Source organism: Zalophus californianus, chromosome 4, assembly GCF_009762305.2.
Source record: "Zalophus californianus isolate mZalCal1 chromosome 4, mZalCal1.pri.v2, whole genome shotgun sequence".
NCBI lineage: Eukaryota > Metazoa > Chordata > Mammalia > Carnivora > Otariidae > Zalophus > Zalophus californianus.
This window is the reverse complement of record NC_045598.1, coordinates 154,823,694-154,849,545: the sequence shown is the minus strand read 5'-3', so window position 1 is coordinate 154,849,545 and position 25,852 is coordinate 154,823,694. Positions and strand designations below refer to the sequence as shown.

The 25,852-nt window shown below is 43.3% G+C and overlaps 1 long non-coding RNA gene across 1 annotated transcript in view; it reads left to right on the top strand.

Annotated features, from left to right (window-relative positions):
* The window catches only part of LOC113921005, a 57,036-nt gene extending 41,400 nt beyond the window's left edge, over positions 1-15,636 (top strand). The window contains exon 4 of the long non-coding RNA XR_003519475.1: positions 15,406-15,636. This is a non-coding gene — a long non-coding RNA (uncharacterized LOC113921005). The remainder of the gene's footprint in view (positions 1-15,405) is intronic.
* The last annotated feature ends 10,216 nt before the right edge of the window (positions 15,637-25,852 follow it).

Genomic DNA, 25,852 nt, shown 5'->3' with positions numbered 1-25,852 from the left:
GGGCGGAATGGGGAGGAAGCTGGGAGGGTCTAGAGAACTGAAGGCTGAGATGTGTTAAGGCTCCTCTGGGGAGCCAGTGGGATTGACAGGTAGAATAGGGGCCATTGTAGGAATTCTCCCCAGAGCAGGGCAAGAGAGAGCGGGGGCAGGTCCTGCCCCCAGGAAATGGGTCTGACCAGCATTCCAGATGGGCACCAGGGCCTTGTGTTGACAGAGTAACTCTGGCAGCGAATAAGAGGGCCAGGGAAGGTCTTGTGGCAGTGGCTACAACCGTAATGGAAATATCTGGCCACTTGGTGCTGAGACATAGAGCAGAAGAGAGACTGAATATAACCAACACCCCCACCAGACAAGGGGGCAGGAGAAGGGATAGCAGAGGCCTGTGGGGGAAGTGGGGGCTTTTAAAGAACACATGGAATAGACACTTGGTGTCCCGATGCCTTAACATCTGTACCACTAATTATCATCTTAACTGAGCCAGGTGAGGCAGGAAGGGACCTGCATCCGTGAAGTTCTGGGGGGTGGGCATGAGAGCGTGGTGCTGTGCAAAGCTGCAGGTGGTTGGTGTGGGGAAGGAAGAGGCAAGAACCAGAGCTGCATTAGCCGCATTCTGGGTCTCGAACCTCTACCTGACAGCAATGCCCCCTGAACTGTGACAACAAACCATGTCTGCAGACAAGGCTAAATGCCTCCAGCACCCACAGGTGGCACTGATAAGAATTTGTTGAACGAATGAATGGCTTAGAGGTAGTGTCGTAGCAGTGGAAAAGTAGTGATGACATGACAATAAAATTCCAAAACCTTCCTGCATTTAAGACAGGTGAAAACTGATTGACAGAAGAGAGTCCGAAGAGATTTATCCCAAGAAAGAAAGAAGTAATGTTTATACGTAAAATGGGATATTACTCAGCTTCAAAAAGGAAAGCAATCCTGTCATATATGACAACACGGATGGACCTTGAGGACATTATGCTAAGTGAAATGAACCAGTCACAGAAGGACAAATACTGCATGATTCCACTTACATGAGATGTCTAAGATAGTCATACAGAAAGAAGCAGAGAGTAGAATGGTTGCAAGTCCTGGGGGAAGGTGGAAAGGACAGTTGCTCTCCAGCAGTTATAATAAAGTTGTAGTTATGCTAGATGAATAAGTTCTATAGATCTCTTGTGCAACATAGGGTCTAGAGTTAACAATCCTGTGTTGTACATTTCAAAGTTTGTTAGGAAGGTAGGTCTCAGGGCACCTGGTTGGCTCAGTCAGTTGAGCGTCCAACACTTGGTCCAGGCTCAGGTCTCGATCTCATTGTTGTGAGTTCAAGCCCCCACGCTGGGCTCTGCACGGGGTGTGGAGCCTACTTAAAAAAATAAAAACAAAGAAAGAGGAGGGTAGATCTCACATTAAGTGTTCTTACCACAATTTAAGAAAGAGAAAGAATGGTTTATACTTAAATTTAAATTTTTTTTTCTAGTTGGTACATGGGTCTCTCTCATGTTAATAATGAATATGCGTTTACCATTTTTAAATATATTTTTAATCCATTTAAATACAGGTGTGTTACTTCTCTGGAATTCTTAACACTCCCATCGGAACCCCACTTCTGTTTTAACCAGAGTCCATTATATTACTTAGGTGAGCCAACTACTAATCATCTAGTGAGAGCAACAAGATGCAGAAGTCATTGGGCCAAAGAGGAGAGCACAAAGCACTCTTCACATTTTCCCCAAAATACCAGGATGCAATAGCAGTATCCCAAAGGAGAATCTGGTTGAGTTTGTGCAGTGGGTATGGTTTGGGAGGATCCTGGGAGGCCAGGCCAAGGAGTTGTTTTAAGGTTTGGAGCGTGGGAGAGCCCCGGGTGACATGTTGAGGACAGTCGCATGTTGTCCCCGATGCCCTCAGAGGATTCTTCAGGCAATGGTGGGCAAGGTGGACAGGAGAGGGGAGAGGTGCCTCAGGATGGGCTATGATGCCAAATGAACAAAGGAAGTTGGCTGTTGAAGCTCAGAGCCAAAGGAATGCCGTGTGGAAATGACAATGAAGCTGTATATGTGTGGAGGGAGGATGGAGCTTCCTTATGGTGCACGCTATTGGCTTACAATTTGAGGAATTTAACATTGTAATGATGAGTATAATAATGACAGATATAATCTCAAATTTTGTGGGGTTTTTTTTAACGACATTATGTCAGGGAAAGGCAGTGAAGCCCCAATATCCTTTCTTATCTCCCTCAGTAACAGAACCCCTGGTTTTTCAGCTGGGAATATGGATCCCTAGACAGCACACCTTATTTCCTAGCTTCCCTTGCTAGATGTCGCCCTGTTGCTAAGTTCTGACTAATGAGATGGGGACAGAAGTATCATGTGGAGTCTTCCAGGAATTTTCCCTTAAAAGACACCCAGTGTCTGCTCTTGGCCCTCTCTTTCCTTTGAGCCCTTCTCCATCTTCCTGCTAAGACCCGGATGTGGCCAGCCTGGGCCACGAGGAGGCCCGCCACCCCTAGGGGTGGCAGAGCGGGGAGCCAAAGGGGCCTGGGGACTTGAGGACTTCACAGAGCCATCACACCTGCCGGGCCTGTCTAACTGACTTTCACACGAGACACATACAATCTCACATTTTGCGTGAGTCTTTCTTTGGAGAGTTTTGCAGTCGAAGCTAATCCTTAGCAATTCAAAAAAATAAAATTCTGTTCTGCTCTCATTCACCTATTAAAAATATTTTTAAATTGCTCTCATTTATTTTTTTCTTCCCTACAGTTTGTCCCACATGTCACTGATAAATGTCCTCTTAAAGAGATTTCCAGCCTTCTCTTCCACCCCTCCCTCTGCTTGGCTTGAACGACCCCTGTTCTCCTGAAATGTTTATCTCCAACTCTGCCTGTCACCGTCCTCTGTGTTGTTTGAGGCCCATCTCAAATACCACCTTTCCCAAGCAGATTCTCCTCCTTTCCTTCAACAGGATGGGATTCCTGTCTCTATGCTGCATCCATAGTGCCGTGTGTCTCTCTCGCCTGACAGTTATACTCTGTGATGCCTTTTCATTATTCTGTCCTTCTTTTATCCCCATCCTAGACAGCGAGTATTGTGAAAACAGAAACTAGGTTTATTCATCTGGGCAATCTCTATTGCCCTTAGCATTACTCTTGTGTAGGGCAGATGCTTGATAGTTATTTGTGGAACTGAATGGCCAAGGCTTCTTGGCATAGAGAGAAACCAATACGATTCATTGCTGATCCATTTGCTTTAGATTTTATTGTTCAGTCTCTCCAATCTTCTAGTTCTTCTTGAAACAGAGCCCTTTGCAGTGGGGAGAATAATTAGATACAGTCTTGCATAATTAGTTGTCATCACCTAATAAATTGTAGCCCCTTGATATCAAGAACCTTGTCACCTCCCCACCCTGCCTAATAGTTCTGAGCTCAGTGTCACACTCACAGAATTATTTAAAAATATTTGTTGCAGTAATGAATAAAGGAAGTCAAGTTACTTCTTCCTTGACATTGATCACATTTTCTTTCCCCCAACCTCGTTTTCTCTTTTCCATTTTCAGGGCCTGCCACTCGCTCTCACATTCCTAGCTTTCTTCTCAGTTGCCCAAATGTTATTCTTCAGAGATCATTCCCAGCTCTTCCCAGAGCTCCCAGACGTCCACTAACCAAAGAGAGGAAATAACGTAGCCTCTCTTTGGTCACCAAATAATGGAAAGATGGTGTAGTACCAAAGGGCTCAAAGTGGCAAAATTTTTTAAAGGGCATGATCATAGCTTAGACAAGTTTTAAGAGATCTACGTGGATATGTTTAAATCAAAAACTGCTATGAGGCCAACAAGTATGATGCTATGTGGTCAACACTCCAAGACAAATAATGTTTTTATAGCCAATCAAGATCTGTTCTTGTTTGGTTTTGTACGAATACATCCTACCGCTTTCCAATTTGGAATTAAAGTAGATTGAGATCTGGTCATTTCCTGATTTGAGGCTTGCAGGGTATCCCCAGGGAACATGGGGTTAGGAATTATGCCCAGGACAGCACCATCAACAGAAAGGTCTATCGGGAATAGATTCCCTATGGGTACTGCCAAGTAGAAGGATTTCTTTTCTAAAGGCCACACTGTTTTCTAACATAGCTTTCTCCATCTACTCTCCCTGGGATCTCTCTTGGGTGGTGTCCTCTCTGATTAACACATGCTCAGTGGGTAAGCATCCCCAGAAGTACATAATCTCATTACTTAAACTACTTTTTACAGTTTAAATTTTATAGCCGATACTAGATTGACTTCTTAATCCCATTCTTCCAGATCAACCAAGAGTCCTTAGCCTCATGGATTCCGTCACTGAGGACATTATGGTCCTACTATCTGGGTGTGTGGGTTAAGCCCACACATTCAGGCCAGACTACACTCTATATTACCTTGGGTATTTTAAGTGGTGGTCCTTCTCTGGTATCCTGCTCACATAAATTTCCCAAAACTCACTTGCCCCTTTTGTGAACACAGGCCTCCAGTCAGTGGCTTTAATCTATGTTTCCTCTTCTGTTTAGACAGGTCCTAAGGGGCACTACCTGCAGTCATTCAACCTGCATGGAATCACAGTGCTGTCAGCTCTCCTCATTTCCAAAGATCTATTTAGTTTAACAGATCTTTATTCACAGACTATCTCATGCCAAGCTTTATGCTAGGCTGTGGGGATATGAAGATTAAGGCATGGTTCCTGCTCTGCAGAGGAGGGGCTTATAGCTTCCCCCTTTCCTTTTCATATGTTTTACACTCCTCCAGCCATCAGCCCACAGGAATAGAACATTCTCTGGGAATTGCCACAGTTTTCAGGGAGGGGAGCTATACCTCATGGCCCTACTAGTCAAGCAGGCAAAAGACATTCGGAGGAATGTCCATCAGGGGAGAGAACATATTTCTCTCATTCCCCCTTTCCTTACTCTAACAATCTTGTGTCAGAAATGGCCTAATTTGACTTTTCCTGTAGACTGTAAGAGAGATTTGGGAGAGAGGGACTCTTGTTGTTTTGACACAAAATGAAACTTGGATCTGGGGCAGTTGAACCACTTACTGGTTCACACCTATTATTACCCTAACAGGATTGTCTAGGTATCTGGCATGAAAATCTGGTAAGTAAAGAAGGTCCACCATCAGGAATAAAGAGTGGAGGGATAAAGTATACCAGCTGTCCCAAGGAAATCTAGGAAGGGAGGATGGGAAGGAAACTATGAAAATACAAATCTATGAAAGGTTGTGTTTCCTTTGCTTTAATTCCTCCCCTCTCCCCTCCCATGGTGGGCTTTGCTCCTCATCTTTGACCTGGAGGAAGTGTCTGTAACTCTTCTCTGGAGAGGGGGAATTCCACCCAGGAGTCTGTGTTACTGTTTCTCTAGCCAGGCCATCTCCACGTGAGGTCCACCCTCCCCTGGAGGCTCTCACTAAAGGGGTCATCTTTCTGGTTAATCTTCCGCCATTAGCACCCACTAGGTCATATGTCTTCCTGTTAACCTAAATTTTGGACTTTATTATAAAAATGTGTCTCTTCTTTCTGATTTTGAGTTATGTTATACAACCTTCTTCTATGAACTTAACCTTGAGTGGCACCGTGACTGATCCCTTCTTCCCGGCCTCCCCCTGTCAACTACATTAGCATGTGGGTGGGGGTGGGAGGGTCCAGGACAGCCCCCTCAAAGGACAACAGACAGGAAAGTGTGAAAGTGTGTGTGTGTGTGTGTGTGTGTGTGTGTGTGTGTGACTATTTCCACTGAGCGTTAAAAACTCATGGTAGATTATGTACTTGTCTCAGGAACAGTAGGGGCTGAAACGGGTGGGATGCAGAGCTTCTGTGCTACCTCAAAATCAGTCTAGGCCAAGAGAGGGCTAAGGTGAAGAGTCGCTGGGAGCCTGGAGAGAAGAGGTAAGCAGGAGAAATCCCTGGGACTTGTGTCATCAGTAGGAATGGAAGGGCTGAGAAAGGACCCTGCCGGGGACTGAGAAGTGGGGGTTTTCACCTGAAGAAAGGCCCAGCTCCCCAGTACTTCTGTGGCTTGCTAGCTGGTCTTCGATATTTCTGTACATTTGTAGAGGAAATGAATAAGAGTCCAGGCACTCTAAACAAAGACTTTGGGGCTTTTTCCTGGGAGTGCCATTCTGTTTCATGCCAGAAGTCCAAGATTCAAGTCCTGGCTCCTGAGACTGCTGGCTGTGTGATCATGAATCCATCTCTTATACCCTCTTGGTTCTTGGTTTCTTCATCTGTGAGAGGGATAATAATTCTACCTGCCTACCCCTCAGTCAGCAGACACCTGACACACACCACTATACTCCAGGTACCAAGCTAGATGCGGGGAGCCGGTGAGTGAGACAAATGTGGTCCCTGCTCTCTTGTAACTTACATTCTACTTTGAAATTGGTTGTGAACAAGTAACTACAGGTATGAGGGTGTCACAGTGGAAAAGCACCTGGACTTACGGGCGCATTCACCAGGGTACCTAACCTAGACCGGAAGGTCAGAGAAGGCTTCCTTGGTCAAGGCACACCCAAGCTGAGCGGCAAAGGATGAGTAGAAGTTAGACCAATGGTGTGGGAAAGTGAGAGCTGGTCATGATAAAGGAGCAGCAGGGGAAAGGCTGAGGAGGGAAGAAGGTGGCATGTTGAACAACAACAAAAAATGGGTAGAGTGACAGGGAGTGCAAATCCACATGGGGAAGATGGAACAGACTTCGCTCAGCCTCACAGGCTGCAGTAGATTAATTCTAAGGGAGACAAAATGAATAATAAAATGTTAACATATCTCGGGCCAGATGCCATGGTCATCACTTTCCATGCATCATCTCATTTATTTCTCCCAATAGCCGCAAGGTCACATGATTATTAAATAGGGGGCCCAGAACACAAACTCGGGCAGCCTGCCCCAGCCCCCTCATGCTATAAATGTGCCTTATATAAAAATTCTGTGCAGACTCAGAGGCAGCCTGCCATTGTCACATATGGACACTTAAGACCCAGAAGGAATCATTTCTCCCCAGATCTCTCTTGGAGATTTCTATTTTCGTAGGAGGTGTTTCCCAAGGCCACTGAGAATGTGCAAAATGAAATCAGCTTCTTTTTAAGGAAACTCATGAGGAACAAATGACTCTTGGTCAGGCTGTTCCTCTCTCTGGTCAACATCCTGGCAGGAAACTTCCAATGCTGCCCGCAACAAACACAAGAGACTTGAGAAGGAAGGAGTGTTTTTCCCTCGCCTGTCATTTGGTTTCCTGTTTTGCTTTCCATAATTTGCATAGATACTTTGTAGATGCTTTGAGGAAAAGTGTAGTTTTTTAAATCTTTTCCGTGAGACAAGATTTATATCAGTGAGTGATCAGCCCCAGGACTTGCACAGGATTGGCTTGAGTCGCCTGGATATAAACTCTGCTGCCTCCTCTCTGGAGCCCATTCTGTGCCCTTTCTCCCACTCACCTAGAAATAGCCACTCCTTCCTTTGTACTCTCTCTCTGGCCCCACATTCTTTGGTGGCACTTTGGCAAACTTATTTGCTTATGTGTCCGTTCCTCTACTAGACCGTCAGCTCCTTGGAGGCAGGACTGTCTGACTCATCTGTCCATCCCCATGCTTACTCACATGGTGCCTGGTACATGCTGGCCACTCAACAGAGGTTTATAGACTGAATGAGCGAACAATGATATCAGCATCAACTGAATACCTACTTAGTGATAAGCACTAGGTCAGTGGCTTGTATGCATCATCTCTTTACATTCTTAGAAGCCTGATAGGCAGTGACTCTCTTATTCCCCATTTTTCAGATAAGGAAACTGGGGCTCAGGGAGCTAAGTAAATCACACAAGTAGTAAACAACTGAGCCAGGAGTCCATATCAAGTGGTCTTTCCTGTTATCTTCTTTGCCTCCTTCCTTAAAGTGGCAGTAGAAGAAGTCAGCAGCTCAGAGGGCTTGCTGATCCTTACAGGTACTGGCCCATTTTTTTAAAAGCTCTCTCTTATTTGGCATCGTAAGGCTTGTTTTGGGGCAGCTCTAGCAGGGTGAGGTAATAGGGACCATAACTGCCCTCGTGTTCTGCACTCTTTCCTACCAGCAAAGAGTGGGGGGAGGAAGGTAGCCCTGGGTCAGCTAAGCCACAGTTCAAATCCTGGTTTTGTCACATTCCAGCTATGTGACTCTAGCGGGGTGTTCATCAGCTCTGTATCTCTGAGAGAGGGCCAATCACACCTGCTTCGCGGGAGAGTATGAGTAAGTCAGAAATTTCACGTACACAGGGAATACTTTATAAAGGGCGGATGTTTTTAGCGTGAAGATGCCCAAGAGGTGCAGCCCTACCCAACCCCACCCTCTAGCTTTAGCAGACTCAAGGCAGCAGACAGAGCTCTGTCCCTCTACCTGGAGCACCCTCCCCTTCACCATCCGGATGACACAGTCCTCCCCATCATACCTTCCCTCCTCTCCTTTCACCCGGCCTATGGCTTGTTGCTGTTTACTATTTGGTTGATGGTTGGTTGGCGAGTGTTAGGGAGATCTTGAACTCTTGGCATGGCCGGAGGTCAGCAAACTGGAACCTGCAGGCTAAATTCGTCTCTCCCCGTTTTTATATGGCCCACAAAAGAAGACTGGTTTTTACATTGTTAAATACTTGGAAAATTTTTTAAAAAGAATACCATTTCATGACAAATGAAAATCATATAAAACATTGTTGTCCATAAATAGTTTTATTGGAAGACAGCCAAAAAAAAAAAAAAGGAAGACAGTCCTGCTCACTCATTTACATATTATCTACAGCTGCTTTCCTGTGACAAGACGGAGCTGCGTAGTCACAACAAAGGCTGTATGGTCTGCACAGCCTAAAATATTTCCTATCTGGCCCTTTACAGGAAAAGTTGGCCAGTCCCTGGTACAAGCAAATAACGGCGGAAGATGCCTCACTCAGAAGTGCCCCAGCAAACCTCGGCCCCGTCCCCCTCCGCCGCCCGTCCCCAGACAGAGCCTCGGGTCAGAAGTTCTATTGGATCCACAAACTGCAAATACTCCCTGAGAACTTGACAAGTGCACACCACGCTTCACACTCTTATTTTATTTGACTTAATCACACCTTAGTACAGAGGAAGGAGGAAGGAGAAGGTGGAAGTGGATGAGGAGGAGAAAAAAAAAAAAAGAGCAAGAGAAGAGAAGGAAGGAGGCTGTGAGGAGGATATGCAAAGTCCTAAATAGATTTGTCCCAAACAAACAGATCCATTAAAAGTCAGGAAAAGATTAACGGAAACGTATAAGTTTCCCTGTTTTCCCCACAAATGGCACAATCGTACCATGTCTTCCTCAAGAAAGCGTAACAGTTCTGACAAGATGGCGACGAGAGCTAATGACACCAGTTAGACCAGATGATTGTTAACCAGGCAACTGTTGTTGACACAATGTAGTATTTACTCAGCTTAGAAACTGACCGGTTGACAGAGATGAACTCAAAACTCTTGGAAAAATTTGGCTGTCCTAACAAGCTGAGGAGCCAGAACTCTCTAAAAGAAGTCACTGGATCCCTGGAAAAGAAAGAAACTGCAATTGTAGCCCGGAAACCTTAATGTTGAAAGACTGCAATAATTAACACGGAAAGTGCTGGGGAGAAAAAGACACGGGCATCATTTTTACAAATTAAAAAGCCAGCACATTCGCTTGATTAACATAAGTCTTAACTTTATTGATAGAAAAGCCCGGGTGACGGTAAATACCAGAGAAGATCTGGTTTTATCCTCTGTGCCTGGGGAGCTCTGAGCAAGATTTCTGAGCACAGGAATAGGGATTGTTAAAATACCAGACTAAGCCTAGCAAAGCATTTCTCCACTTTAACACAAAGACCAGAGATGAAGACCACAAGAGCGCAAGTGTTTGCCAAAGTCAAGTCCCGTGGGGCTTTGTTTTTTTCTGAGTGTGCACTTGATACAGAGGGAGAGATTTAATCTAAACAGGACTCACAGAGGGATGTGAAAAGCTGAAAAATCTCATTTCCTCACCTCCAAGGCATTTAGTAGAAACAAAAGATAAAAAAGAGAAAGCAGAAAAGCAAAAAGCAAAGCGGTCCAAGCAAAAAGAATAGGAAAACACTTGCCATGCTTGTCTGCACTCTGGTGCCTTTAAGCATTTGCTTGTGCTCCTGGCTTACACAATTCTGGCATTCCACATTCCCAATTTGGGGGAGTTAGTGCACAAGTTTATGCCAAACTGTAAAAGGGACCCCCCTGATTCATTGCCACAAATTAGATAGCAAGACGGATAAGGGAAAAATTAAGTAATTCCAGTCAGTGCATCTCAAAACAGTCAAGGTCATGAAAAGTAAGGCTGGTTTGAGAAACTGTCACAGCCAAGAGGAGCCTAAGAAGACGCAAGGACTAAATACAACAGCACAGAGGATCATGGGGGAAAGGAGGGGAAAATGGAATGGGAAGTCATCAGAGAGGGAGAGTAACCATGAGAGACTCTTAACTCTAGGAAATAAACTGAGGGTGGCTAGAGGGGAAGTGGGCAGGGGGGATGGGGTAACTGGGTGATGGGCATTAAGGAGGGCACGTGATGTGATAAGCACTGGGTGTTATATGCAACTGATGAATTACTGACCTCTACATCTGAAACTAATCATGTACTATATGTTAGCTAATTGAATTTAAATTTTAAAATATGTAATGTGGTACCTGGATGGAACCCTGGAACAGAAAAAGGTTATTAGGTAAAAAAAATATAGAAATTTGGGGCACCTGGGTGGCTCAGTCATTAAGCATCTGCCTGCCTTTGGCTCAGGTCATGATCCCAGGGTCCAGGGATCGAGCCCCACATCGGGCTCCCTGCTCCGCGGGAAGCCTGCTTCTCCCTCTCCCACTCCCCACTGCTTGTGTTCCCTCTCTCGCTGTGTCTCTCTCTGTCAAATAAATAAAATCTTTAAAAAAGTATATAGAAACTTGAATAGAGTATGGACTTGGATTAATAGTAATGTGTCAATATTGACTTATTAACTGTAAAAAATCCACCATACTTTTGCCTCTCCCAAAATTTTCAATGGTCTCACTATAAGAAGGACTTAGGGACGGGGCGCCTGGGTGCCTCAGTTGGTTAAGCGACTGCCTTCGGCTCAGGTCATGATCCTGGAGTCCCGAGATCGAGTCCCGCATCGGGCTCCCTGCTCAGCAGGGGGTCTGCTTCTCCCTCTGACCCTCTTCCCTCTCGTGCTCTCTGTCTCTCATTCTCTCTCTCATATAAATAAAATCTTAAAAAAAAAAAAAAGAAGGACTTAGGGAATAAACTGCCCTCTTGACCCTGCAATGACCTAAGTCAGTGTTTTCCAAAGGGAAATTCTCTGTGAGATTCAATAGGTGTTATTTAAAAAGAGAGGGAGTGGAAAGCCTGGGTGGCTCGGTCAGTGAAGTGTCTGCCTTTGGCTCAGGTCATGATCCCAGGGTCCTGGGATCGAGCCCCACATCGGGTTCCTTGCTCAGTGGGGAGCCTGCTTCTCCCTCTACCTGCCACTCCTCCTTATGCTCTCTCTCTCTCTTCTGACAAATAAAGTCTTAAAAAAAAAAAAAAAAAGAAAGAAATGGCACACATTTAAACAAAAAGAAAAAGAAAAGGAAACAAAGAAAAAAAGAGAGGGTGGCCTTTGGTCAAACAAATTTCAGAAAAACTGGATTATGCACATTTCTCTACCGTGGGACCCTGTGGAGCCTTTCTTTTGTGCATGCACATTGCAACCATCCAGAAAGGAGATGTAGAATGCAGCATTTCCCAAACTTAGTTGATTATGAAACTCTTTTATTATAAAACGCCTCTTGGGACTAGCTTCCTCCTGAAGGTACTTTGGAAAACACTAATTTGTGCAACCTAAAAAGAGGACTAAAATGGCTGACAGCGACTAAAGGAAGGGCCTGATAAAGTAACATGAGAAGAAACACAATGGAAACTATCCAATTAGCCATTGCTGATTTTTAACTGGTTGCTTCAGGGATCTCAAAAGCAAGAAACTCTGCCAAACTAATTGCTGAAAAATTCTCATTTTATGCCCAAGGCCTTAAACAAGAGCTTAATGAACTGTGTATCTTGTTAAGAGTAACTGGATGAGGAAACTATTAACATTAGGCTCAGCTGATTTCCTCTGCTGCTAAACAAAAGGCATTTGTATCTCAGCCCTTTGAAGAGTTACACAGATTTTTGCGAACAATGAATATGTGGTTGAGATTAGTTAATGCGAGATGAATAAATCCTCCCTATTCTGGGGAACAAAGACAATTCAGTTTGCAAATAACTGCAGACACCCAAATGTATCTTGGACAGCTGGAATATTTAGAACTCATACGTGAAAAATTGTACATTTTATTCCTTTGGACGTGTAAGTTTGTCGAGTCCAAATTGCATTCTAATTTAATCAGTTTGGGCTGTTGTATCTCATCAACGGAGATTAAAATAATAACAGGCTCAAACTATTCAGGGTTTTCTTGCAAATTTGTTTCAAAATGTAACAGAAGATAAGGGATAAGACTTGAATCTTGACAACACAGCTTTGTTACGGCATACATTAGTAGAATTTTTATCAACCTCTGACTGTTTTTAGCACAATCCTTGAGGAATTGGGAAAATCTTGCTTGAGATGCATTTAAAGTAGCAGAAAAAGAATTGTTGAGGAAAGAGAAGACCTGAGACAGCAGAATAGACTAAGGAATCAGACTTGAGTAGAAAGAGCACAGGCTTTTTGAAGGGTAACATATGTTACCCTTCAAATGAATCCTAGATCCATCCCTTTCAAAGTTGAGTAACCTTGGGCAAGTCACTTCCGGAATCTTAGCTTCCTCATCAGTAAAACGTGAACAAGAATATCACCTTTGCAAGGTGGTTGTCACAAAAATAGGGCTCACAAGCTGTCTTTTCCAGTACTAGACACTTACTATACTCTCAATAAATGATTATTTTAATAAGAAAGTACCATCATTAGTCTCCAACAGCAAAGAGTTTAGCAAGGATACAAGCAAATGCGGGAATATCAATGCAAAACCACTGGGAGTCAGATTTATAGGAGACAGAGGAAGGAAAAAATGTTAGGTCAACTAAAAGTGAATGCTGTATGTATGGAAAGAGCAACTTTATTTGCATCAGCAGAGTTTTTTGGACGGCAGGCAAGACTAATAAACTTTTAGTCTGTTGGCATAAGTGAACTCAATTACAGTCATTCTGCTTAAGTCAAGTTCATAAAATGGGCTACCCTGTACCTCTCAGATCAAAGTCTTCTAAAACTAAACTTCCTAAACTCAAACAAGAAAACTATTAGATTCTCAAAAATGATACAATGAAAGTGAATCAAGGAAATGTTTCCCCAAGTACATTCTGGATGTTATTCAGAGGAAAAGAAATTGTGAAATTATATATTTTAAGAGCTGTTGGGTTAACGTTAAACCGATTTCTAGGCTTCTTTAAAAAAGTAAGGCATATACATGGATAAAAATTTGGATAGTAGAAAAGAGCATAGAATGCAAAGTAAGCTTTCTTCTCACTTCACCTTCTGTTCCCCCAATTCTTCACAGAATTAAGAATTGTTACCAGTTTCTTATGTATCCTTCCAGAGCCATTGTACACATTTATAAGCCTCTTTTATTTAAAGATTTATTTATTTTAGAGAGAGAGAGAGAGAGAGAGCGGGGCAGAGGGGCAGAGAGAGAGGGAGAAACTCAAGCAGACTCTGCTGAGTGCAGAGCCTGACGCAGGGCTTGATCTCATGACCCTGAGATCACAACCTGAGCCGAAACCAAGAGTTGAACGCTTAACCAACTGCACCACCCAGGCGCCCCTATGTCTCTTATTTAATCAAGATATAGGTAGCTATAGGTAAATAGCTTACACAAATGATAGCATATTATACCCACTTCTGCATCTTCCTTTGTTCACTTAAATATAACTTAGGGGAAATATTAGTTCATTTAGATCAGTAGTGGTCAACCAGGGGTGAAATCTGGAGACATTTTGCTGTGGGTGCTACTGACGACTTAGAGTCCAGGGATACTGCTAAACATCCTACATGCACAGGACAGCCTCCTGCAATGATGGATTATCTAGCCTGAAACAGCAACAGTACTGCCATTGAGAAACTCTGTTTTAGATCTATCTCATTTTTTTAATGGCCACATAGTCTTCCGCTATATGGATGAATCATGATTTATATAACCTGTGCAATGCTGGTCATTCAGGTCATTTCAAGTCTTTTACTAGGAAAAAAAAAAAAGCTTAAATGAATACCATTGCACAAATGCAGAAGCATATCTATAAAATAACATTCTATAAGGAGAAGGGAGGGGTCAAATTGTGTGTGTATTTTTTTTAAGATTTTATTCTATTTCTTTAAGTAATCTCTACATCCATGTGGGGCTCGAAATCACAACCCCAAGATCAAGAGTTGCACGCTCCACCGACTGAACCAGCCAGGCACCCGTGTGTGCATTTTTATCATAAATATTGTCAGTTGTCCTCCAAAGATGATACAACAGTTTATACCGCCATCAACGTGCACGCAAATTCCTGTTTCCTCATATCCTATCCAAAGCAGTGTAGTCACATAATTTTTTTATATTTGCCAATCTAATTGGTTAAAATAGTGTGTTTAAATTTGTGTTTACTTATTATAAGTGAAGTTGAGCTTTTTTTCATACATCTAAATTCCATTAATTATTTTTGTAAACTATCTGACTAAAGTTTTACTTAATGCAAGGCTTCTTAGACTCTTTCATATGTTCTTCTATATTATTATGAGTCTCGAAGAGATAACAGCGTTTCCTAGTTTCTGTACCCTCATTACTGTATTTCCTTCGTCGGTCATTTTTAGTAAAAATGGTTCTGTGAAACACTCTTTGAGAATCATTAAACACGAGACATCAGGATAATAACGACTTATGGAAGGATCCTGTAAACATTCTAAGAAATGTGCAACAGTGACTTATCAATTATTTGATGGTCTTTTTAGCACATAGGGAACCTCTGACTCATAGAAGGAAGATCAAACTTGAGCTCCCTGGACTCTATCTCTTTTCCATCAAGTATTCTATCAAGATCCTTTCCCTTCCAGACTGAAACCTAGCTGAATGAAACCTAACCAACTCAAACTAAGTTCAGCAAAACAAAACAAGACCCCCAAAAATCTCATGTGCTCACATAAATAAACTTGGGGAGGGTCTGTAATTCAGTTGTGCCTCGAGTATAAGTGGTGCCAACAACTCAGACTCTGTGAGGTTTTCCTCTTCTTGTACTCTCTTGCTCACTCACTTTCCTTGCTTCTCTCTTCAGTCTTAGCCTCTCAGATGACGCCTCCCCTTGCTGCTCCTGTACCTAGTCTAGTATTTCACTACTTCACCACCTGAGAGACTGAAACCTTTGCTCTTGGTCCCCAGGTTCGAAAGTACCAGGGGAGCCCTGGATCACTGCACACCCTTGTGCCACACAGTGGTGTCAAGGTCAGTAACCGTGGGGAGACCAAGCATCCCCTGCTACCTCAGCATGACAGTAGGGGAAGGAGCTTTGCCCAGAAAGAGGACAAAGGAAGTTTCTCTTTCACCAAGACATCACAAAATGTCCTCTGTGTTAGCAAAAGAGACCAAAAACATCCTTGGAGAATAAGTGACACTTGGCAAATAAATTTAAAATAATTTAACATTCGGTGTCCTTGTGCAGTTTTTTTTTTTTTTTAAGATTTTATTTATTTGAGAGAGAGAATGAGATAGAGAGAGAGAGCATGAGAAGGGGGAGGGTCAGAGGGAGAAGCAGACTCCCTGCTGAGCAGGGAGCCTGATGTGGGACTTGTTCCCCGGACTCCAGGATCATGACCTGAGCCGAAGGCAGTCGCTTAACGACTGACCCACCCAGGCGCCCATCCTTGTGCAGTTTATACAGATGTGCCAATGTGAAAAATAGCATCAGACACTGGAAAAGGGCTGTTAATTGATGGGATTTGGACAGGTGAAGAAACAAATATCAAAGGGATTGCTGGCTGTGGCCCTGGGGCAGAAGGTAGATTCATAAACCTTGCCAGATATATATATATATATATATATATGTATGTATATATATATAAAATTCTCTTCTTCACATTCAAAAGGCTAGAATGGTAGAATGGTACCCACTAGGAAAAACTGGACTATTCAGTACCAGTCCAAATGTATGGAACATTTACAAATTATATTAATTTTCTATTTGCTGCTAAAAAAAAAAACTGGGAATTGCTGAATGCTATCTCTTGGAGAGTTATAACAGATGAATATATTAAAGGCTCACACAAACTTGGTGACTTCAACAATGCAAATGTATTATCTTACAGTCCTGAAGGTCAGCAGTCCAAAATGGGTCTCCCTGGGCTAAAATCAAGGTGTTGGCTGGGCTGGGTTCCCTTGTAGAAGTTCTAGAGGGAGAATCCCTTTCCCTGCCTTTTCCAGTTTCTAGAGGCTGCCCGCATTCCTAGGCTCTGGTCGTCTTCCTCCATCTACAAAGCCAGCAATGGTAGGCCCTCCCTTTCTTACATCCCATTATACTGACTCACTTCTGTCGTCACATTTCTCTCTCCGACCCCCTCCTCTCATGCCTCCCTCTTCTGCTTTTAAGGACACTTGTGATTACATTGGGTCCACATGGATAATCCAGAAGAATTTTTCTGTGTTGAAGTTGACTGATTGGCAACCTTAATTCCTTACCTCTGCAATCTACTCCCCCTTTGCCAGGTAAAGTACCATGTTCCATGGTTCCCAGGGGTCAGGAAGTGGACATATTTGAGGAGGCATAATTTTGCCTACTGTACAAATTAAGACCTTGAAAATAACATTTTCTCCTGAGTCACCAGAAGGACAGTCAGCATTTGAAATACTGATTATCAATGATATTAGGTACTCCAAATGTATAAAGCAATGTCTAGACTTTAAATATTTCAAATGCTCAGAGGACAGTTTGCATGGACATGGAAAGGTAAGTCTCTCTATAGGCTAACCCCTAACTTAGAGGCAAGAAATTTCATGAAAATAATTAGGTGAACATTTTTCAAACTGGCTATTTTTGAATCATTCAGGAAATAGTTCACATTGCTTAATTTGTACTTTATCCTCCCAGTAATGGTACAAATCATATACAGTATTACCACAAAATCCCATAGAACTCATATATTCAATATCCACAACATAAAACCAGAGGGCAAAAATTATTTTTTAAAGATTTTATTTATTTATTTGAGAGAGAGAGAGAGAGAGCATGAGCAGGGGGAGGGGCAGAGGGAGAGGGAGAAGTAGACTCCCCTCTGAGCAAGGATCCTGACGTGGGGCTCGATCCCAGGACCCTGAGATCATGACCTGAGCCAAAGGCAGATGCTTAACCAACTGAGCCACCCAGGCGCCCCCAAAGGGCAAAAATTCTTATAAGGCATATTAAAATTAGCACAGTATTATCCTGTCCTTAGCTAACAGGGAAGACTCCTTCACAGTACTCCTGAGATTATCCCCTCCTTCCTTGAAGGCAACGCTTAAGCTTAAGGCTATCCAAATAGATAGATAATGATGATAGACTTTCCTGCAGATATATCACGAAATGAGAAAAAAAAAGTGAATTTTATGTTATGTGAAATGTGGTATTGAATTATATCTCAGCAAAGATGTTACTAAAAAAAAATTCAGAGAATCATAAATGGTGGATCTGTCACAATTAAATAAAACCAAGCCCTTCAATAATAGTTTACAATAATTGAATATTTATTAAGGACCAGACTTTTTCTAAGTATTTCATATGTCTTAACTCATTTGATCCTTACAATTACCCTCTAAGGCAAGTATTCTTATATGCACAGATAAACTGATTCATCCAAGAACCCCAATAGGGAACCCCAATAGTGAACAGCAGAGTTGGGATCTGAACTTAGGATCTAACTCCAGAACCTCTATTTCTAACCCTGCACTATTCATTCCCTTAACCACTGCACTACGCCCTACTGCATCCTTGAATACATGGAGTCCATTTATCTAGAAACCCAATTTATATACTACTAGATAGATATTCTAAGCAAAGAACTATGGTGGAAAAGTAACTTAATGTTTCACTCTAAATTGATGTATGTTTTGGCAGAACTAAACAATATAATCAGCCTACACTCAAAGCCTGGCTTGACAAAATATGAGAGGTTATAAAGTAGAGCAAGTCATCATAGATTAAAACCCCCTCCCACTCAAGTTCAACAGGCATTTGTTATCCTTTTGTATGCTCTAGAATTTTATCAATAGAAAAACAATGCAATCAGAGAAGACCATATATTAACACATCCCATAAACATTTCTTTGAGTAGTATAAACAAAGAAACTTGACATCAAGATGAAATATAAATACCTTCAACATCCACTTTGATATGTAATTGCCATTAGAATTCCTGTGTCATGTAAAAAAACGTACCTTTTTCTTTTGTTTCTATTTCCATTAAGCTAATCTGGTGGGGAAAATTGAAATATATATGAGGTTAGGAAAGATTCCAGTAGCATTCATTTTTGTCTCCACAAAACAAAAGGCAATATATATCTGTTAAACAGGACACAAAAGGGTAAGGGAGTAACAGCCCATGCTTTGTAATGAGCTGAAGTTTCTTTGCTCTTTTGTTGTAAAATTAGGCTCTTGGGTTTTGCTCGACTAACATTCAAAAACTGAGTATTTTGTGCCTTATTAACTGCATAAAGTACCATCTTTTCAGAAAACAATGGTTCCACTTACTGTGAAAGTTTCCTGTATACAAGGTCAGAGCCTCATCTCTCTCACTCTGTGCCAAGGTTTTTGTAGGATACCAGGACTGGGAAGTGGGGTAAAAGCTGCATCAGAAGAGCTGGGCAAGGGTGCTTGGGTGGCTCAGTCAGTTAAGCGTCTGCTTTTGGCTCAGGTCATAATCCCAGGGTCCTGGGATCGAGCCCCGCATCCGGCTTCCTGCTCAGTGGAGAGCCTGCTTCTCCCTCTCCCTCTGCCCCTCCCTCCTGCTTGTGCTCTCCCTGCCCCACCCCAACCCCCCCCCCACTCTCTCAAATAAATAAATTAAAATCTTAAAAAAAAAAAAAAGCCAGGTGAATTAGCTTGGAGGTGTGCTGGGGTTAAAATTCCAACTGCAAACAACAGTTTGCAGACGGTAGTCTTAGCCCTGAACAAGGTGTGTGCCCATGAGCTTCCCTCAAAGATGTGAAAAAGAAGAAAATGTGGCAACTAGCTGGTTACTGATCTTTCAGATCGCTCCCTTCCATGGCTCACTTACCAAAACCTCGGGTAGCATCTCTACCAAGCCGCCTTCCTACGTATGTTCTACACTCCGCCACCCCGAGGTCTTGGTCCCAGCTGCCCAGGTCCCTAGAGAAAATCTCCCCAACATACACACACATACACATTCTACACTTTTTCTTCTTGAACTCCCACTGAATTCATTTCATTCAAGAATATTTTCATTAGCCATCATTCATTCAGTAATTTTATTCAACTAACATCCACTCATTTAGAACTAAAACTATGGGCCAAACACTGCCAAAACAACCCTTAAATGACTATTTCTTTGGGGCAATTTTGCAATTATGGTAGTGATTGTGTCTATTTATATGGTAACTCTGTCCTGTTGCTTGATGAGGACTTGCCTGTTCTTTGTACCCTTAAGCGCTCTGGACTCCAGCATTGTTGGTACTTACCGGTCCTCTTCAGTTCTACTTAAGCCTCCCGAGAGTCTGCCCAGAGCTGCTAGTCTCACTATGCTCCGCGGTAAGAAAAAGTAAATGCACTTTACCTCCCATGTCTGAGCCACACTAATCCAGCTGACTTTTGACCTATCCTCCACCCTCCTCACCAAAACAAGCATGGAATAATTATCCCCGAGAAGTAACCATATATCCCAATCAACTTGAGCCAAATACAGGAACCCTGAAGCCCAGAATCCAAGTCCTTTGCCCGAAAGACTCTCATTAACTGTAAATTGAAACATCTCAGAATACGGAGAACAAGGACACAGGATTTGATTCCCACACATCAGCTGTGACATCCCTGGGGCAAGCCACAACCTCACAGAGGTTCAGTGCCCTCGTGTGTAGGACCGAAATGCTGATGCCTGCCTTCCGGGGCTTCTGGGAAGGAAAAAATAAGGAACTGTATAAGAGAAGGCTGTGAAAACTGCATAGACTTGCAAAAAAAAAAAAAAAAGAAAGCATTGACAAACCTCTCCTGCCTTTCTCTGTCTCACTTACTGCCTTCCACAGGCCCCCAGTGCCTTCCTAATAAACCCAATTTTGCGTCAATGACTCAGACCTTTCATCTTTGCCTTTTGGCACTGGAATTTCAAATCAAACTTCACAAAAGAAAATCCTCACAGACTTTCTCCACAATCAGTCATGCCTCCACCCCTGTAATCTGGCTTCCATTCTCAGGAATATAATGAAGCTGTAGCCTTAAATTTCATCTATGAGTTCCATTTGCCAAGTCTAAGAACTTCTTTCCTCGTCGGTCAACTGGTCACTTGATGCTCTCGATCATTTTTCTTTCTCCACTCCTGAGACATAGCAACAGTATGGTTTTTCTCTCACTTCTCAGTCCTCATTCCCAGCACTCTTTGTCTGCATTTCTTTTTCCTTCCACCCCCAATGGCTGCCATCTCTAGTGTCCTGACCTCCAACCTCCTCTTTGACTCCCTACTCTTGCCTCATGGACTCACCCACCCTCATGACTTCAGCGACCACTTTCTGAGCGAAGGACCCCCATTTGTAGCTTCAGTCCCCATCTCCCTTCAGGCTTGCTGGATGCTCCCACATGACGAAAGCTTGGCCGTGTCATGTCTGCAACAAAATTCATTATTTCTCCCCCAAACTGGCTCTTCTTTCTGCTTTCTCTCTCCCTCACCCCCATATGTGGCTAATCACCCAATTCTGGTAGTTCTTCTCCCAAAATACCTTGTCCGAGTCCCAATCACTTCATGGAGAGTGATGGCAATAGTCCTCTTTCCATCTTGCATGCCCAGGAGGCTCTCCTTTTTGACACAAGGGGGCAAGTTTTGATTTGTGGTTTAATTACACGGGAGCTTTTAAATGTATGGAAATTGTTTCTAGGCAACAAATTTCTGCTAAGCATTTTTTATACATTGTCTTAGGAGGAAGGTTTGAGTTGATCATTCTCATTTGGCAATAAAAAGATATAGTAAAAGATTACATAATAGATGTTTCTCAGATCAACAGACTGGCGATAGTATGATTTCTCCCCAAAATATTAGTGGAATAGGTTTTCCAATTTTGTGAAAAATTGTGAAAAAACTCAATCCAAACTGACCTGTGCCTCAGCGCGAGGCTCCACACATCCAGGTCTTAAAGGTGAGGTCCATTTAACTTCTAAGTGTATATGGACTCTGTACCTCCCCAACAATCCATGCCTAGCCCCCCACCCTACCCCACACGCCCCTATATTCCTGTCTAATGAACATGCCAACCCCAGGGAAGCTTTTCTTTTTTTCCTGCCATGCACAAACTGCTGGTCTTCTCTGCTTCATTGACAGACCACCTTCTAGGTGTTCTGCCACCAAACCTCTGCTTTCTGGCCCAGTGAGAAGAAATATGCCTGTAGTTCCACTCAGGAATGAGAACCTAGGATGCCCCCAAAGAGTACATGAGGTTTTAATACTGTCACTTGGCATCTGTCTTTTGATGCTTATCCATATTTTACCATTTGCCTCTCTCTATTAGCCCTAAAAGGCAAATCTATGACTTTCAGCCTCTTTTTATTACCAAATACTGTGTCCAATAGATGATGTAAGGCCACCCACCCCTGACTCTCAGGATGCCACCCCATTCTTCATGGGGAGTCCAGGCTCCCCCCCCACCCCCGGACAGGGGTCAGGCTTCTCAGAGCCATCTTATCTGGTCCTGTGTACCCTGCTTCACTTCTCTGGAAGGGGATGATTTGGCCCCCCAAATCAACTCCAGTACTCTACCATCTGCTGCTCCCTTTTCTCCTTCCAGCTGCTTCCTCTGTTCCCCCCCCAGAGGCTCTTTCCAAAGCTCAAAGGACAAATCCAGTCCGATGACATCGACCCTCTCTTTCAGAGTCTCTCATTATAGTTGCACTTCGCCTAAATTTACACAAAAAATCATGGCAAAAGATATCACAGTAGGGGCGCCTGGGTGGCTCAATCGTTAAGCGATTGGCTCAGGTCATGATCACGGGGTCCTGGGATCGAGCCCCGCATCGGGCTCCCTGCTCAGCGGGAAGCCTGCTTCTCCCTCTCTCCTTCCCCCCGTTTGTGTTCCCTCTCTCGCTGTGTCTCTCTCTGTCAAATAAATAAATAAAATTACAAAAAAAAAAAAAAAAAAGATGTCACGGTACTCCAATGCATTCACTCCCAGGAGCTGACTCCATTGAATTAACTGAACACGCCTGTCTCTCTGTGATGTATATTCTTAGACTACTGGTCCATCGTAGTCAACAACTTTGTGCTAGTTTTTTATTCAAAATTGCAGGCACAGCTGCCAGAAGACCAACGGCAACATGGAGACATAATTTGCCAGCCGGCAACAAAGGGGCTCATCGGGAAGGGAAACGAGAGGACTGTGGATAGACTTGCCCCCACTCCAAGAAAATCTGAGTCAGAACAGAGCATCACAGGAGTGTGAACTAGGGCGCTGACAGGACCAATCTCCTTCCATGCTAATTCAGAGAGATGTTTATGCCGCCATCACCATTTGAAACATTTATTTATTTCTTTGGGCTTTGAGGTCTACGACATAGTTTTCAGTTTACCTTTTCCACCTGGCGTACAACCTACAGATTCAAAAAGGCAGAGCAATTCCATTTTATTTGAGGCAGAAAGGTCTTTCAGGACCACTCCTAAGAGTCAGTGGAAAGATTTCTTCTCTCTTCCTCTCTCATCTTCTCCCCATCGTTCCCCACACAGCCTCTAGCACCCACTCACTGGCATAGAATCCTATCAGCTCTTCATCCTTGAATATTATCAAATGGGGTTTGTACGAAATTAAAAGTGAAATATCATGAGAGGAAGTACATATTAAGTCTTACCAGTCATTTGCATTTTGATGAAACTTAGTTGATTATATCTCTTTTCCACTTTCCACAGAGCAAGTTTTAAGAAAGGAAAAAGAGCAAATGGGTTGTGGACAATGAGGAGGTATAAAGGTCATGGAAAAATCTAGAGTCCAGTCACCTATATCACAATCTGGCTAAAAGCAGGGTCACAGGTATCTCTCTTTTCAGTTCTGTCATATCTCCTCAGTCCCATGTGGTATCCAAGGGACAAAGAGCTCAGCACCCCCATCACTATCTAAGAACGAGAAGAAGAAAGAATAAATGATTGCAGGTGGGAAGATGACACATGCCAAAAGATATTAAGCCAATGGTTTGGGGTGAGATGCTATTCCTTGAGTTTGGCCTTATTTTATTATTAGTCAATAGCCAATCCAAGTTCATGTCTTCAATTGATCCTTGTTGTCAGAGTTACAGGAACCAACTGATGCCCAGCAAAACACAGTGATTTCTGGAGTGAGATGGGGAAGGAGGAAGTAACCCTGTGGCCATCATCTTGGGACCTGGAGTTTGATTTTTTTTTAAGATTTTTTAAATGTATTTATTTGACAGAGAGAGACACAGCGAGAGAGGGAACACAAGCAGGCGGAGTGGGAGAGGGAGAAGCAGGCTTCTTGCCGAGCAGGGAGCCCGATTCGGGGCTCGATCCCAGGACCCTGGGATCATGACCTGAGCCGAAGGCAGACACTTAATGACTGAGCCACCCAGGGGCCCCTTGAGTTTGATTTTTGATGGAAACCTAAACCAGAGATCACTGACATGTGAACGGAGAAACAACCCCATTTCAAGAGGGCAAGCAGTTTTCAATTTCATAGGCCAGAGGATCTAAAGGGCCAGTCAGGACCAGCTACATAATTTGTAGAGCCCAGTACAAAATAAAAATGCAGGACCCTTGTTCATAAAGTCATAAGAAATCCAAAGTGATGACAGCAGAGCATTGAGACAAACACTGCTTCTAAGCATGGGACCCCGAGGAGCTACACAGGTTGCAGGCCCATGAAAGTGGCCGTGGGGCCATTTAATTATTCAAATGTGGAGCACAGACCCTCTTCTAATGTGGACACGGTTGAGGCACGACTCGAAGGAGCTGAAGTGCTCCGTTGAAGAATATGACTTTCATGGAGGCAGGAATGTGGGCTGTTTGGTTACCACCATATCGCCAGAGTGCAGAGCAGATGCTCAATCAATATTTATTGGGGAGAAAATGAATAAATGAACATGAAATGCTTTGTACACAATAGGCAGCTGCATCATTACAGACTTTATCTTTGCTTTTGGGTTTTCTGTGTAGGACACTGACCTGTAAGTGCAGGCAAACCATTGCCTGTGCTTATGGAAACATGAATATTCCTTAGGAAACATTTACTCAAGAAAACCAAGGAGTTGTTTCCATCAAAGTGTTTGAGAAAATCTGAGCACAGATGGTACCTGGGGTTGAGAGGACCGAGTGTAGCCCCAACTGGGAGCAAGCCCTTCTTGTCACTAATGAAAGGAGCCCAGAGCCATTCATTCACCTCAACTATTGGACACATTGGGAACATGTCTTGGAATGTTAGCAATATACCTATGTGCTTAAGACCAAGGGCACCGAAGTCAGACTAGCTTCATTATTCTCTGCTCCTGGATGTTGAACACGTTACTTAGCCTTTCCATGCCTCAGTTTCCTCATCTATAAAAGGGAGGGATAATATAGTATCTACCTCACCAGGCTGTTTAGAGGCTCAAATGAATTATACGTGCCAGGCCCTTAGAACAGTGTCTAGAACATAGTAAATGCTATACAAGTATATGCTGCTTCTTATAACACTCTTTGGAAGACACCATGGTCTGAGACAATCATGAGGCAACTTTAAGCATCTCCCCAGACAGTAAACATTGATGATGGGAATAGGAACAGAAGAGGAGGAACAGGCTGGACACTGCCAAAAAGCAAGTATGTGAGCACTTTTGTCCCCCCATCCCTTACCTTAGCAAATTGCTGGAAACAGCCAGGGAAGAAGAGTTCTTTACTTCATGGGGAGGTGGGAGGCAGACAACAAGCATGGGAAATTCAGGGCACCAGGGCTATCATGTGATTTGACTTGTAAATTTAGGCTGGAAGCAGAGGTGCACAGTGGGAGTCCACACACCTTGATGGTTATGAGCAAGGGTCCTGGGGTCAGACTGTCTGGGTCCAAGTCTGGCTTACCCATGGGTTCAAAGCTAATTTAGTGGGTGTAACTAGAACCCAGCCCTTGGGATGCCTGGGTAGCTCGGTCAGTTAAGCATCTGCCTTCGGCTCAGGTCATGATCCTGGTATTCTGGGCTTGAGTTCCTGCATCAGGCTCCTTGCTCAGCAGGGGGCTTGCTTCTCCCTCTGCTTGTCACTGCTTGTGCCCCCCCCCGACAAATAAATAAAATCTTAAAAAAAAAAAAAAAAAGAACCCAGCCCTGAGTGATAAGCCTTCCTCTAGAAGGCAAACATTGAACTGGAATTGGTATTCTAAGTTTTTCTACATTCTCACAAAAGACCAACCCTGTGTTTGGGTAACCAAAAGGACTACTGGCCCAACTGGCCACTATGTGTGAAGCAAGAGAAGTCTTCATTTCCTGAGCCTTGCAAGGCTCAGGCTGGTCTTGACTTCCAATTTACCCCCTTTGTCAGGAGACCTTGTCAGGGTTTAAGCTTAACACATACTCAAAACACAGTTAACCAAATCAGTTACTATTTTAGGTAAAGAAAACAACAACTTGGAAGAAAATCATCATTTAATTAAAAAACAACAAAGTCCATGAATT